General features: G+C 42.1%; 1 protein-coding gene across 15 annotated transcripts in view; it reads right to left on the bottom strand.

Annotated features, from left to right (window-relative positions):
• PCBP3 (poly(rC) binding protein 3) overlaps positions 1–15,706 on the bottom strand; it is a 291,192-nt gene that overhangs the window by 193,107 nt on the left and 82,379 nt on the right. The window lies entirely within an intron of this gene.

Here is a 15,706-nt window from a genome sequence, read left to right as displayed (position 1 = left end):
TAGATTTAAAGAAAAGAACCCCACTATATGCCCTTTATAAGAAACCCACTTTAAATATAAACATACAAATAGGTTAAAAGAAAAAGGATGTACTATGCTAAGTTTAATCAAAAGAAAGTTGGAATGGCTATATTAACATCAGAAAAAGTAGGTTTAATGGCAAAGAATATTATCAGAAGTTAAAAAGGGCACTGCGAAGATGTCAAGGCAATTAGAAAGGTCGGCCAAAGCCACAGGAGACCCACCAACACTACCCTAAAGCACGACTTAATTAACAGAGAGCAAGCACTCCACACAAGAACAATACTCACTCTTTCCAAGTGATCATATACTATTTTCCAAGACCACACACTGAGCCATTTAAAAAAGTGTCAATGAAACTTAATATGTTGAAATCAGAAAACGTATGTTCCTGGACCACAATGGAATTCAATTAGAAATCAATAACTTCTGTACCTAGAAAATCCTCCAAATACCTGGAAAATAAATAGTACACTTCTAAATAACACAAGGGTCAAAGAAAAAATCACAATGGAAACTAGAAAGCATTTTGACCCAAGTAAAAATGGAAACACAACATATCAAAATGTGTGGGTGTGGGTAAAATTGTAACATTTCCAAAATACCTCGCCTGGCTTTGGTACATCTGAATATCAGAAGGTGTTCAGAGGTAGAAAGAAGTATGGTTTTAGTGCATTTGCATCATTCCTCAGGGGTGGAGAGAAGTTCATCGCCATATCAATGGGTAATTACCTGGGCAAGGAGGGCTTATCTGTACCTGAGAGGTGAGGGGAGGGGAGGTTTTTGGCTGCTGCTGGAGCAGGAAAGAGAGAAACAGCCCCAGACCTCAGTTTGTGAGCAGTAAATGGATTTTAAACTTTATTTCTCCCTTTGACTGATTTCGGTTTTTAGAGGTACTTTGCCCTGGGATTTCCTCTCCCCGGACTTACAGTGGGAAACAGCATAAAGGAATTCGGAACACTAAAGTCCTAGTTTAGAAGAAAAGAAAGTTCTTAAATCAATAACCTAAGCTTCTACTATACAAAACTAGAAAGAATAAGTAAGCAAATTAAACCCAGAGTAAGCAGAAGAAATACAGATAAGAGTAGAAATCTATAAGCTAGAAAGCAATTTTTAAAAATACAGAAAATTAATGAAACTAAAAGTTGATTCTTAGAGATCAACAGTATTAGCCACAAAAATATTAGCTTTTGATCAGAGATCAAAAACATCTAGCCACAATGATCAGGAAAAAAAGGGCAATGACACAAATTACCACATCGATACTGATAAATAAAATATTACTATTGATAAAAAGAACATCAAAAAGACAAGTCAAAATCACAATGTGATACTATGTTTTTCTCACACAGCAATCATATTACTCCTTTCGGGTTTCTAGAGCCAATTCCTGTGTGTGTGTGTGTGTGTGTGTGTGTGTGTGTGTGTGTTCCCAAGCAAACCAAAAAGCAATTCTTCAACACTCAACTCGATTCTGACGCTGTCTGCCCAGACACAGCGCCCAATTCCCCAGGTTAGGGGCTCTGTCCTACAAGACTGCCCTCCCACCCCCTACTCCAGATGCCAGTGGTGAGTTCTAGGCTGTTCCCTGTGCTTCTGACCTACTGGCTGCAGACTGGAGGTTCCCACAACCTTCCCCATAGGTTCCATTAATTTGCTAGAGAGGCTCACAGAACTCAGGAAAACACTTTACAGTTCACCAGTTTAATGAAGGATACTGTAAGGATACAAGTTAACAGCCAGCTGAAGAGATACACAGGACAAGGCCCCAAATAAAAGGAGCTCCTGACCTCGTGGAGCTTGGGGCCTGGGTTTTGGTGGCAAGTGGGAGCATTCCGGTTCCCCAAAAGTGGAAGTGCTGTCTCAGACAGAGACAGGATCCAAGGGAACAATAAGCTCTTCTCAGGGGTTTTCTGTGTATAGTCATCATTGACTAAATCATTGGCCATTGGCTGATTCAACCTCCAGCCCCTGATCTTGGTGAGGTGGGGTGGGTCCGAAAGTCTCTCATTAATATTAACATGACAAGACAACCATTTCACCTTTAAGACCCTGCCTTTTTTTTTTTTTTTCCAGGAACTGTGGGTGAGAACCAATATACCTGGAAAACATATATTTGCTCATCTGAATGACCAAATATGTATTTCTTTTGACTCATTATATCACAAATACCATTTCACACCTACTAGGATGGCAAAGAGCAAAAAATAACAAGTGCTGTTGAGGACCTGGAGGAATAGGCACCTTCACACATTACTGATATGATGCAAAATCATGCAGCCTCTGGAAAACAGTTTGCCAGTCCCTCACGAAGTTAAACAGTTATTACAATCCCACCCCTAGAGATCCATCTGAAAGAACTGAAAACAGGAATCAGATACTTGTTCATAGCACCAGTACTCACAACAGCCAAGATGTGAAAACAACCCAAATGTCCATCAACAGATGAAGGATATACAATTGTAAGATAGCCACACAATGGGATGCAGCCATAAAAAGGAATGAAGAACTGATCCTCACTGTAATGCAGATGGACCTTGACAACATTACACTAAATGAGAGAAGCCAGACACAAAAGGTCACGTGCTGTGTGTGATTCTATTTATAGAATAGATCAAGAACAGAACAGAAACAGAAAGCAGATTAATGGCTTCCACGGGCTGGGGAAAGGGGGTTACGGGGAGGGACTGCTTAACAGGTATAGAGTTTTCCTCTGGGATGATGAAAAAGTTGTGAAGAAGTCTGAAACTGGGTGGTGGCTGCACAACACTGAATGTGCTGAATACCACTGAATAGTACACTTCAAAATGATTAATTGCATGTTGTACGAATTACACTTCAAAAAAATAAAATATAAGGGAATGCTAGGAACTATTGCATGCCAGTAAACTTGAAAACATTTAGATGGAAAAACAAGACCCGTCTGTATGCTGCCTACAAGAGACTCACTTCAAACCCAAAGACAGACACAGACTGAAAGTAATGGGATGGAAAAAGATATTTCATGCAACTAACGGAGAAAAAAGCTGGAGTTGCAGTACTTGTATCAGACAAAATAGACTTCAAAACAAAGAAAGTAACAAGAGACAAAGAAGAACATGACATAATGATAAAGGGGTCAGTCCAACAAAAGGATATAACTGTTATAAATATCTATGCACCCAACACAGGATCACCTACATATGTGAAACAAATACTAACAGAATTAAAGGGGGAAATAGAATGCAATGCATTCATTTTAAGAGACTTCGACACACCACTCACTCCAAAGGACAGATCAACCAGACAGAATAAGTAAAGAGACAGAGGCACTGAACAACGTATTAGAAGAGATGGACCTAAAGAACATCTACAGAACACTCCATCCAAAAGCAACAGGATACACATTCTTCTCAAGTGCACATGGAACATTTTCAAGAACAGATCACACACTAGGTCACAAAAAGAACCTCAGTAAATTCAAAAAGATTAAAATTGTACCAACCAGCTTCTCAGATCACAAAGGTATGAAACTAGAAATAAATTACACAAAGAAAATGAAAAAGCCCACAAACACATGGAGGATTAATAACATGCTCCTACATAATCAATGGATCAATGACCAAATAAAAACAGAGATCAAGCAATATATGGAGACATATGACAACAATAATTCAACAACACAAAATGTGTGGGATGCAGCGAAGGCCGTGCTAAGAGAGAAATATATTGCAATACAGGCCTACCTGACGAAAGAAGAACAATCCCAAATGAATAGTCGAAACTCACACTTAATGAAACTAGAAAAGGAAGAACAAATGAGGACCAAAGTCAGTAGAAGGAGGGACATAATAAAGATTAGAGCAGAAATAAATAAAATAGAAAAAAATAAAACAATAGAAAGAATCAATGAAAGTAAGAGCTGGTTTTTTGAGAAAATAAACAAAATAGATAAACACTTAGCCAGACTTATCAAGAAAAAAAGAGAGTCTACACACATAAACAGAATCAGAAATGAGAAAGGAAAAAATCACTATAGACACCACAGAAATACAAAGAATTATGAGAGAATACTATGAAAAATCATATGGTAACAAACTGGATAACCTAAAAGAAATGGAACTCTCTAGAAAAATACAATCTTCCAAGACTGACCCAGAAAGAAACAGAAAATCTGAATAGACCAATTACCAGCAAAGAAATTGAACTGGTAATGAAAAAACTACCTAAGAACAAAAACCCTGGACCAGATTGTTTCACTGCTGTATTTTATCAAACATTTAGTGAAGACCTAATACCCATCCTCCTTAAAGTTTTCCAAAAAATAGAAAAAGAGGGAATACTTCCAAACTCATTCTACGAGACCAGCACCACTCTAATACCAAAACCAGGCAAAGACATAACAAAAAAAGGAAATTATAGACCAATATCCCTGATGAAAATAGATGCAAAAATACTCAACAAAATATTAGCAAACCAAATTAAAAAATACATCAAAAAGATCATTCATCATGATCACGTGGGATTCATCCCAGGGATGCAAGTATGGTACAACATTCGAAAATCCATCAACATCATCCACCACATCAACAAAAAGAAGGACAAAAACCACATGATCATCTCCATAGATGCTGAAAAGGCATATGACAAAATTTAACATCCATTCATGATAAAAACTCTCAACAAAATGGATATAGAGGGCAAGTACTTCAACATAATAAAGGCCATATATGAGAAACCCACAGACAACATTATACTTAACAGCAAGAAGCTGAAAGTTATTCCTTTAATACCAGGAACAAGACTAGGATGCCCACCCTCCCCACTTTTATTCAACATAGTTCTGTAGGGTCCTAGCCATGGCAATCAGACAACACAAAGAAATAAAAGGCATCCAGATTGGCAAGGAAGAAGTTAAACTGTCCCTGTTTGCAGATGACATGATAATGTACAAAAAACCCTAAAGAATCCACTCTAAGACTACTAGATCTAATATCTGAATTCAGCAAAGTTGCAGGATACAAAATTAATACACAGAAATCTGTGGCATTCCTATACACTAACAATGAACTAGCAGAGAAAGAAATCAGGAAAACAATTCCATTCACAATTGCATCAAAAAGAATAAAATACTTAGGAATAAACCTAACCAAGGAAGTGAAAGACCTATACCATGAAAACTATGGGACACTCTTAAGAGAAATTAAAAGGACACTAATAAATGGAAATCCATCCCATGCTCTTCGCTAGGAAGAACTCATATTGTCAAAATGGTCATCCTGCCTAAAGCAATCTACAGATTCAATGTAATCCCTATCAAAATACCAACAGCTTTCTTCAATGAACTAGAGCAGATAGTTCTAAAATTCGTATGGAACGACAAAAGACCCCAAATAGCCAAAGCAATCCTGAGAAGGAAGAACAAAGCAGGGGGAATTACACTCCCCAACTTCAAGCTCTACTACAAAGTCACAGGAATAAAGACAATTCGGTACTGGCACAAGAACAGACCCACAGGCCAGTGGAACAGAATAGAGAGCCCAGATAAAAACTCAAGCATATATAGTCAATTAATATACGATAAAGGAGCCATGGACATACAATAGGGAAATGACAGGCTCTTCAACAGCTGGTGTTGGCAAAACTGGACAGCTACATGTAAGAGAATGAAACTAGATCATTGTCTAACCCCATACACAAAAGTAAATTAGAAATGGATCAAAGACCTGAATGTAAGTCATCAAACCATAAAACTCGTAGAAAAAATCATAGGCAAAAATCTCTTGGACATAAACATAAGCAACTTCTTCATGAACATATCTCCCCAGGCAAGGGAAACAAAAGCAAAAATGAACAAGTGGGACTATACCAAACTAAACAGCTTCTGTACAGCAAAGGATACCATCAGTAGAACAAAAAGACATCCTACAGTATGGGAGAATATATTCATAAATGACATATCTGATAAGGGGTTTACATACAAATTATATAAAGAGCTCACCCACCTCAACAAACAAAAAGCAAATAAGCCAATTAAAAAATGGGCAGAGGATCTGAACAGACACTTCCCCAAAGAAGAAATTCAGATGGCCAACAGGCACATGAAAAGATGCTCCACATCGCTTATCATCAGAGAAATGCAAATTAAAACCACACGAGATATCACCTCACACCAGTTAGGATGGCCAGCATCCAAAAGACAAACAACAAAAAATGTTGGCGAGGCTGTGGAGAAAGGGGAACCCTCCTACACTGCTGGTGGGAATGTAAACTAGTTCAACCACTGTGGAAAGCAGTATGGAGGTTCCTCAAAAAACTCAAAACAGAAATACCATTTGACCCAGGAATTCCACTCCTAGGAATTTACCCTAAGAATGCAGAAGTCCAGTTTGAAAAAGGCATATGCACCCCTATGTTTATCACAGCACTATTTACAATAGCCAAAAATGGAAGCAACGTAAGTGTCCATCAGTAGATGAATGGATAAAGAATATGTGGTACATACACACGATGGAATATTATTCGGCCATAAGAAGAAAACAAATCCTACCATTTGCAACAACATGGATGGAGCTAGAGGGTATTATGCTCAGTGAAATAAGCCAGGTGGAGAAAGACAAGTATCGAAGGATTTCACTCCTCTGTGAAGTATAAGAACAAAGCAAAAACGGAAGGAACAAAACAGCAGCAGACTCATAGAACCCAAGAATGGACTAACGGTTACCAAGGTGAAAGGGACTGGGAGGGTGGGTAGGAAAGGAGGGATAAGGGGGAAAATGGGGCATTATGATTAGCACACATAATGTAGGGGAGGGACATGGGAAAGGCAGTATATACAGAGAAGACAAGTAATGATTCTATAGCATCTTACTATGCTGATGGACAGTGATTGTAATGGGGTATGTGGGGGGGACTTGATAATGGGGGGGAGTCTAGTAACCATAATGTTGTTCAAGAAGTTGTGCATTAATGATATCAAAATAAAAAAAAACATTTAGATGGAACAAATTCTGACAAGAATGAAGAAATCACAATCTACTCAGGAAGAATCAGATAATCCCATACGTATTCAAGACATCGAATTCTAATTAAAAACTTCCCCACTACAAAAGCCTAGCCAGGTGTTTTTGATGGGTGAATTCTATCAAATATTCAAGAAGAAATAATACCAATTCCTTATTAATTCATCCTGAAAACTGATGAGAAGACCTCCCAATTTATTCAATGAGACCAGCATTACCCTGAAACCAAAGCTAGAAAACACAAATAAACAAAATAATATTCCTCATAAATATACATGCAAAAATTCTTAAATTTTAGCCTATCAAATCCTATACTATATAAAAAAATACATTATGACAAAGTGTATTTCAACCTAGAAATGCAATTGGTTTAATATTTTTTTAATGAATATAATTGTTTATATGGATAGGCCATATAAACAGACTAATAAAGAAAAACTACATGATTATCTCAGTAAACTCAGAAAAAGCAAGTGACAAAATTCACTGTAACTCATGAAAAAAACCTCAGTAATCTTGGAATGTAAGGGCACTGTCTGAACCTAATAAAGAACCTCCAGTTCAAACATACAGCTAAGCTTACACATGAAGGTGAGAGACTGATGACCCCTAAGATCAGGAACAAATCTACAAAGAGCCCCTCTAAGCACTCCTAACTCAACGAGACATCAACTGCACCAAGCTGATCTGTCAATCCAATGCAATCTCAATCGAAATCAGAACAAGCTAAACTGATTCTAAACTTTGTATGGAAATACAAAGGTAATAAAACAGACAAAACAACTTTGAAAAAAGAGCACGGTAGAACTTATACGGTCTTATTTCAAGATTTATTACAAAGCTACAGTCATAAAACAAATTGATGAAAGAGTCCAGAAACAGTCCATTCTGTTAACCATGTTTGTCATTTTCTCTTTTCATGCTGTGACATATGGGCCATACTGATCCTGGACATGCTACCTTCCTCCAGGAGGCCAGCTCCTAGAGACAGGACAAACAACTCACCCAGGGGCACCTTCCCAATGCAAACCAACAATCCAGAGCCCACACCCAACTACTTCCTCCAATGGGTCTCACACTCTGAACCACTGTCCACCTGCCCTAATCACCCCAGGGCCAGGTACAATCAGGGACAGCCCCTATGTCCTAGAGCCAGCTAGAATTATTCAAGCTATCCAATCCTGAACCGGCTGACCCTCCCTTGCCAGTTCCTTCCCAGAGAAATCACAATGAAAGTCGTGCTCAATTTTCCCTCTCACCTTCTCTACCTCCTCACAAACCCTGGCACATCCCTACATGGTCTGCCAAGCCTCCTGTTTCTGGGGACCTGTGAGGATACACTTCTTCCTTCAGGACAGTCACATCCCTGTCTGCCTTTCTGATTAATGTACATTCCGATTAAAACAAATCCCAGGAACTCTTACACACACACACACACACACACACACACACATTGGTCAACTGATTTTTGATAAAGATTCCAAGGCAACTGAATGGGGAGAGGATAAACTTTTTCACAAAGAAGACTGCAACAACTAGATACCATTATCAAAAAAAGACCTTGACATTTTCTTCACATCCTATATAAAATTTATTCAAAACAGATCATAGACTTAAATGTAATAACTAAAACTATAAAACTTTCAAAAGAAAAAGAGAAAATCTTACAGACCTCCAGTTTCACCAAGAATTCTTAAGTATGATACAAAAGACATGGTGCATAGAATTAAAAAATTGGTAAGCTGAATGTCATCAAAATTTAAAACTTTTGATCTTTGAAAAGCACTGTAATAAAAATGGAAAGTCAAACTACAGACTGGGAGAAAATATTTACAAACCATGTACTCCATAAAGGTCCATATCCAGAAAATATAAAAAACACTCAAAACTCAGTAAGAAAACAAACCACCTACTTTTTAAAATGGGCAAAATATTTCACCAAAGAAAGCATATGGACAGCAAATAAGCACACAAAAAGATGTCTGGCAGGAAAAGAGGGAAGCATGCCTTCCAGACCAGCTAGAGCCCATAGGAGTGGAGAGTGCAGCACACACAGAGACATTTTGCTCCAGCCCCTGAATTCCATGGTGGAATGATCTAAAGCACAGATCAACCTCCAGAGCTAAAGCCCAGGACTAAGTGTCAGGCACACCACACCGTCTGCTGGGCATGGACAAGCAGCCCTGGCTGGGTCAGTACTGTAGTGGCTTGGAGGCACTGACAGAAAGAGCAGGGCCCTGGGGGTGTGAGCGGGCAGCACAGGGAAGCCCTGGGCACAGGGAGGACTTGGGGCCTTGAGCAGAGAGCACCCAGAGGGCCTAGGGCAAGGGCACCACCACTAGGGGACTCCCGCCATAGGCTTCCTGGGCTTGGACTGGGCCCTCTAACCCTCTCTACTGACTGCAAGCACTTCCCTATGTGAGCCCAGCCAGTCCTTACACATCAACTCTCCTTCTCCAGTGATAATTCACTAAACCAACCTCCCTGCCGCTGCTATCTCCCGTGAATTTTTGTATCAACTTCCTACCAGACCAAGCCACTAGCATGCCCAGATCTAAAGCCCAGGACCAACCACTGACTTACTCCCACCCCACACCTGACCCTCCTAAGGTCAGCCACTCAGGTGCTCAGGCCCTTGAGCAGCATCCCCAGGGCTCTCCACCCTCTCTGGCCCTCCTCCAGTCCACTGCCCTAGCATCACCCCCAGCTGGCCCCTGTGGCTGCAGCCTCCCTACCAAACTTACCTCTGCTGCATCCCTGCTCCTGCCCAGGATGATACCCAAACTCCCTGGGGAAGCCTGCACAGCTCTCCCAGCACATCTCACCACCCCTGCCCACCACCCATATTCCATCCCTCCACCCCACAAGCTCAGGCCCTTAGGACTGCTGTCCCAGGCAGCCAGCACTGTGTGAGCTCCTCTTGCCATCAGCTCAACTGCCAACCCTCAGAAAGGCATCCCTGGCTGTGGGGAAAATGGAAGTCCCTATGGCCAGGATCCTCACCTGACCCTAAACTAATTGATAGTGTAATTGGCCTATTGCTAGGCTAATGCTTCCAACGGCTAATGAGCTATTAGTGACCGAGTCACTATATAAGGAGCTCTGCCCAGTGCTCTGGGTGGAGGCAGAGACAGAGGTGGATTATGGACCTGCAGACTGCTAAATGCAGATGTGATTCTAGTGCTTGACATACCACCAGGAGAATAAAGCCAGGTATAAATCCTTTTAGCCCAAGAACATTCCTTTGTCATTTCTCAGTCTCACTGAATCCAGTGAACTTGCTCAGGGCCAAAACCCTCAGGCAAGACACCAGCCCACCTGCCAGGAGTCCAGGACTACTCTTGGTCTGTCTTCCTGCTAGGATCCACCTGGCAGGTGCCTGCTGCATTTTTAAGTCGCTTCCTTCATCTTTAGTCTCTCACCCCCACTAGCAGGGAACCCGTGGTGGCAGGGACCAGGCTGGGTGTTCCCCGCCACATCCCCATGACTGGGCAGGTGCACTCACAGACACAGGCAGACATACAGACAGCTTCACCAAGTGGGCATGTATGCAGTCGGGGCTCCTCTCCCTGAGGAGCAGGACCCCAAGGAGAACGGGCAGAATGCTAACAGGCCAAGCGTGCGCTCACCTCTCCACCTGTGGGTGCTCTCCCTTCTCAAAATCACAGAATGAAATACTACTCACTGCATAGGAAAGAGAAAAAAGACATTGCATCTGCCTCAGGAGACTTGTAATTCAATTAATCAGGAAAAAACACAGTCCATACACATCTGATCTTATTTGTCCTGTTAGGTGGGAAGATAGACATGAGCAGCGGGGGAAGGGAAAGATAAGGTTCAAGGAAAATAAACGCCCAAACTCTGCCCAGGTAGGGGGTCCCATGTGAAGACAACAAAGGCTTTGCAGGGAGTTAACTTCCTTGCCTATGGGGACCAGGCCAAACCAGTCCCAACTAGTTCCCAAGCGGGGCAACTGAGCAGAACTAAGAACCGCCCAAGCCACATCTCCTCATGGGAAAGGACGTGCGCCCTGACGGGGATGGCTATACAGGGGGGCCCATCAGTCAAATGACCCTGACTTATCAGTCAGAGAGGTGCCTCCCAGCCAGAGTGGAACATAAAGGGCCCCCTCCCCTCCCACCTAACCGCCTAACAAATCGGGGCCTGTGTCTACCCTGACTCTGGCCCCTCCTCCCTTGGAGTGGATTCAAAAAAACTTTCTCTCTGCCTCACTGTTGTGTCCCTGCCTGTCAATTCTTTGTTGCGGCGGGACAAGGACCCAAGAGAAAACACTCGACCTGCAACAGTCATCTGCTCACAGTTCAGGTGCTGCACTGCCTGTGCCCAGGTGAAGGCTGCTGCTGACCACACCTGGGCATGGGAGACCCGGCCAGAGCCCAGGTTCTCCATCATATATGTAACCACATACCCACAACAAAATTCTATCATTGGAAAGACATTTAAAAAGCACAGAGTAGAAATGAGTCAAAATTAACAAATAAAACTTTACTCCTTTTGCAGATTTTAGATACAAATGACAGTCATGCTCATAACTGCACTGCTATTTGTAATTTTCCTACTTTTAGGTGCAGAGGAACTTGGTGGGATCTCAGTAGTACAACCAGAGCCACTACCAGGATCAGAAACCCTCCCTTCCTGAGAGCTGGCAGGCCTGCTGCTGCCCTCGGGACCAGAGCAGCCTCTTCATCCCAAAAGCCTGAGAGCTGTCAGCAGACAGCAGGGGAGGGAGGGTTTTCTCTACATCCCACAGAGGCTCCCATCCCACCCCAGGGCCCCTGCCTTTGCCTTTCCCTTCCCACAGCCACTCACACACCCACACACCAACACACCTGATGCCCTGTTGTCCTCACACGCTGACACCCCTGTCTTCCACATCAGAGCTGTAATGTCCGTGGTACAGGGTGGCCTGGCCCACCACTGTGAAAGCAGGGAGATTCCCAGCTGTCCCACCTCACTGGATGCGGTGGGGCTGGGATTCCATGGGCTCCTCTCAGAGCTCCTCCTTTTGACATGGAGCTGGCTTCTGGGGCTCTACTATTCAGAAAGGGTAAGTGAACAGAGGCCAGCAGTGGGGCAGTGGCTGTGGACCACCCCTTCCAAAGGCCACTTGGTGACCTCGGGTAGTGCTGATGGTTTTGTAGTGGGTCATACTCAGAATCTGCTCATAGATCCCATTTTTGCTCAACAAGAGCTCACATTTTGACATATTTCAGTAAATGAAAAAGAGCAAATGCCACTGTTTGACTCCAAACCAGATAGGCCATAGCAAAGATCTGACTTCAGGAGAGGGACAGTCTTGACTCCATATTTCTCCAGATCTGGGACACCAAGTATCTCATTAACTTGCCACAGGCTCCAGAGCAAATGCAGAGTTAGTTCTGCAGTGCCAATAAGAAGTCAGGGGTAACTAGAGTTTAAAAGCTTCTGCGGGGGAGGTGGGCAAGGATGATTCAGCCTCATTCCCATCACAGACCCACCAATGTAATTACCCTTTCTAAGTAATTACAATCTTCGTGATGGTCTCAGGAGAAAAGAGAAGGTGGTAGCCAGGGAGTTGAACTTCTTTACTCCTCCACCTCAAAAAATAGCATCTTGATGCCAAGGCACGGTGGTGCCATGGTCAACAAGGCCAAGAAACGCAGGCCTCTCACCTGAGCCCCCTGCCAGTTCTGCCCCCTGGCCTGGGACAGCAGGCCCTTATATTCTTCCACATACCCATGATTGCGAGTTTCCTCATCTTACAGTTCTGTCACACAACACCTCCCACATGCTGGAAAGGGGCATTTTATGTTTCACTGTCCTACTTAAGACAGATCATACTCCAGGGGTGAATATATTTATGCACACCCATTTAACAAATTTTAAATTATATTGAAGAACTTAATTCACGATCAACTTGCAATAATTTATAAATGATTATTGTCTCACTCTAAGTTAGTACATGTAATTAATAAATTAAAATTTTTATGCTTCGTTATTTTTACTTAGTTTTCTGAGTGGGTCACTCTCATTACCAGAATCAGACACAGAAAATCTGGTTGGCCACTCACCAGGGTATCAAAATTCCCTAAAATAGATCTACTAGACTTTCTAGACAACTCCCTAAATAGAAGAGCTTCAATGAGTGATAGAGAACCAGCTCTATTCTCTATAAAGAATACACACCCCTGCCCTGGAACCCCCGTGAGAGCAGCAGCCATGCAGTAGCAGCCCCCGCAGGTGCTCAGACCCTGCTCTTTAGGACAACGAATATCTAGCCTATGACTGCAAAGTACATGCCTTCTCTTTGTATAGGAAGTCTGGAAAGGGTAAAAAACAACAACAAAACTACAAGAAATATATTTAAAAGCACTTCCAGCTCCCAGAAGGAAGCAGTGGTAGTAGAGTATAGTTCCCCTAGTAGTTCCTCATTATAACATTTACCTATTTTTTGAAAACAAAATAAGATAGATTATATGTGCTTTTCATTTGTAGAAAATGGTAACAGCTTGTTCTTAACCTTTCAATAACGTTTATTGATAGTCTAAGACAACTGTCTATGAAAATCAAACTCATCTATTTGAAATTACTAGCATTGCTTTTATGCTTAGAAAAATGCTTCTGCATATCAAAAATCAGACTAATTTTCACATAATTCTTCTCCAATAAAAAATATATTGTTTCTCCTATGAATATAGGAGTGATATATGTTCATTTAGGAAAACTTAGAAAATTCAGAAACATTTGAAAACAGATACCAGTAGTGAGCCCGGATCTCAGAAACAGACACCATAAAGCTTTTGGCTACACCTCCTTGAAGCCTTTAAAACACACACATACACAAACGCCTATGTTTTATATAAAATATACTGTTTTTACATGTATTTTGACTTCATATGCTGGGTGCATTTTTTCACCTCATGAATCATTCCTATAAACATTAATTGCTGCCTAATACTCTATTGTGTTCTGGAAGTACAATAACTGATCTACTAAATCTACGATTAGGCATTTGGGCTGCTTCCAGTTGTTAACTATTTGAATTAATGATGTAATGAACATCTTCTGTCTCCTTCCTGAAGACAAATCCTTAAGAGCACAATTTTCCGTCACAGCACCTGAATGTTCTTAAAGCCTCTGACCCACAAGGACAAGAAACCTCCGGGACCCTCCAAGAGCTCTCTCTCTCACCACTCTCTGAGACATGAAATGATGCCATGGGGTTCTGGTTTCAGTGATTTCCTGCCAAAACTCCTTCTTATAAACATTCTCAAAATATATGCCAATGAGATGGCCAAGGAAGGATGTGTACACATTTATTCATCAACAGTGGGGGCTGCATCTCTTCGCATTTGGTGCCATTTGTGTGTGTTTTGTAAACTGCCTGCTCAGAATTCAACAGCAAAGTAACAAAACGAGACTCAGTGAAACACAGGAGGATTATTAGAAAGAGGGATGCAGAAAAACTGGGGGCTGACAATTCAACAAATGAAAGTAAATACATAGTAGGAAAGAAGAAATTTGGGTCTTTTTATATTAGAATAAAAAATGTTAATGCTGCTAATAATAATCAAATTGGGAAGAAAGCACCGTAAACTCAGGGAACCTCCAGTTCGCTCACTACACGTGGCACCACAAATACTCCTAAAGCAGCTGGGAGCCAAGAGTTTAGCCTCCAACACTACCTTCCCCTCAAAAATAAAGGGTTTGCCAAGCAGCTGTTTTCACGACTTGAGGCAGAAAGCAGAGGGCCTGAAATAGACTTGTGCCTGGAAAGCAAGGTGCCTCAAACGCCTGGGCAGCCACGGGCTGGGGCAGGTGGCAGGCAGTTGTAGTTTAATCTGAAACAGGCTCAGGCTGAAGCTGGATCAAGGAAGGCCCAAATTGTCTAAGGAGCGCCACCACGTTGCCCATCTCCCAGATGACTGATCTAATTGACAAAGCCCCATCCTGCTCGTCTGGAGCACCACTGGGGGAATGTAGGAGCCTGCCTGCCTCCCAGAAAGCTGTGAGGGAGGCCACTACAGAGTCCCGTCCCCCTGCCAGGGCGGAAGTGATGGAGACGCTAATTGAAATGACAGCACATATATACTCTGTAAGGTGCATACGGAGTAATCGATTGTGTAATCGTTGTACATCTACATGCTTTTACTGCTCCATAGTTAAAAGAGTAATTTCTAACACTGCTTAAGTTGTTTTAAAATGATTATTATATATAGTTAACATATTGAGCCCTCAGTAAAGCACAAATAGCAGCAAGTGTTTGTCTTTGGGTACAAAAGCCTTGCAGCAGTTGAAGACCCCACCACCACTTCCTTCTCCTTTATCCGCCTGTCTGGAGAAGCCCTGTCCACTCAGCAGTGGCTATTACATGTTTCCACTTCCTCTTCCTGGACTTTGATTTTGGCACCTGGTGATTCTGCCATACAGAAGTTTCAGAATCTGGCATTCTCTTAGTTTCTAGTTTTGGTGTCATGATTGGATAAGTCACACCAAAAACGTTTATTCACCCACATTTTCAGCTTTTCTTACCCTTGTCGTCCTTCTTTACCTCTCCCAGCACTGCAGAGAGGCTGTTCCTCGCCTCCACTGAAGACACCCAAGAACTCCCGGCCAGTCACCCCCAAAGCACTGTGAAGTCCCCCCCAAAGCCTCCTCTCACACAGCTCAACTGCACACCCTTA

Source organism: Manis pentadactyla, chromosome 1 (genome assembly GCF_030020395.1).
Source record: "Manis pentadactyla isolate mManPen7 chromosome 1, mManPen7.hap1, whole genome shotgun sequence".
Lineage (NCBI taxonomy): Eukaryota > Metazoa > Chordata > Mammalia > Pholidota > Manidae > Manis > Manis pentadactyla.
The sequence above is the reverse complement of the archived record's forward strand: the minus strand, read 5'-3'. Positions and strand labels throughout refer to the sequence as shown.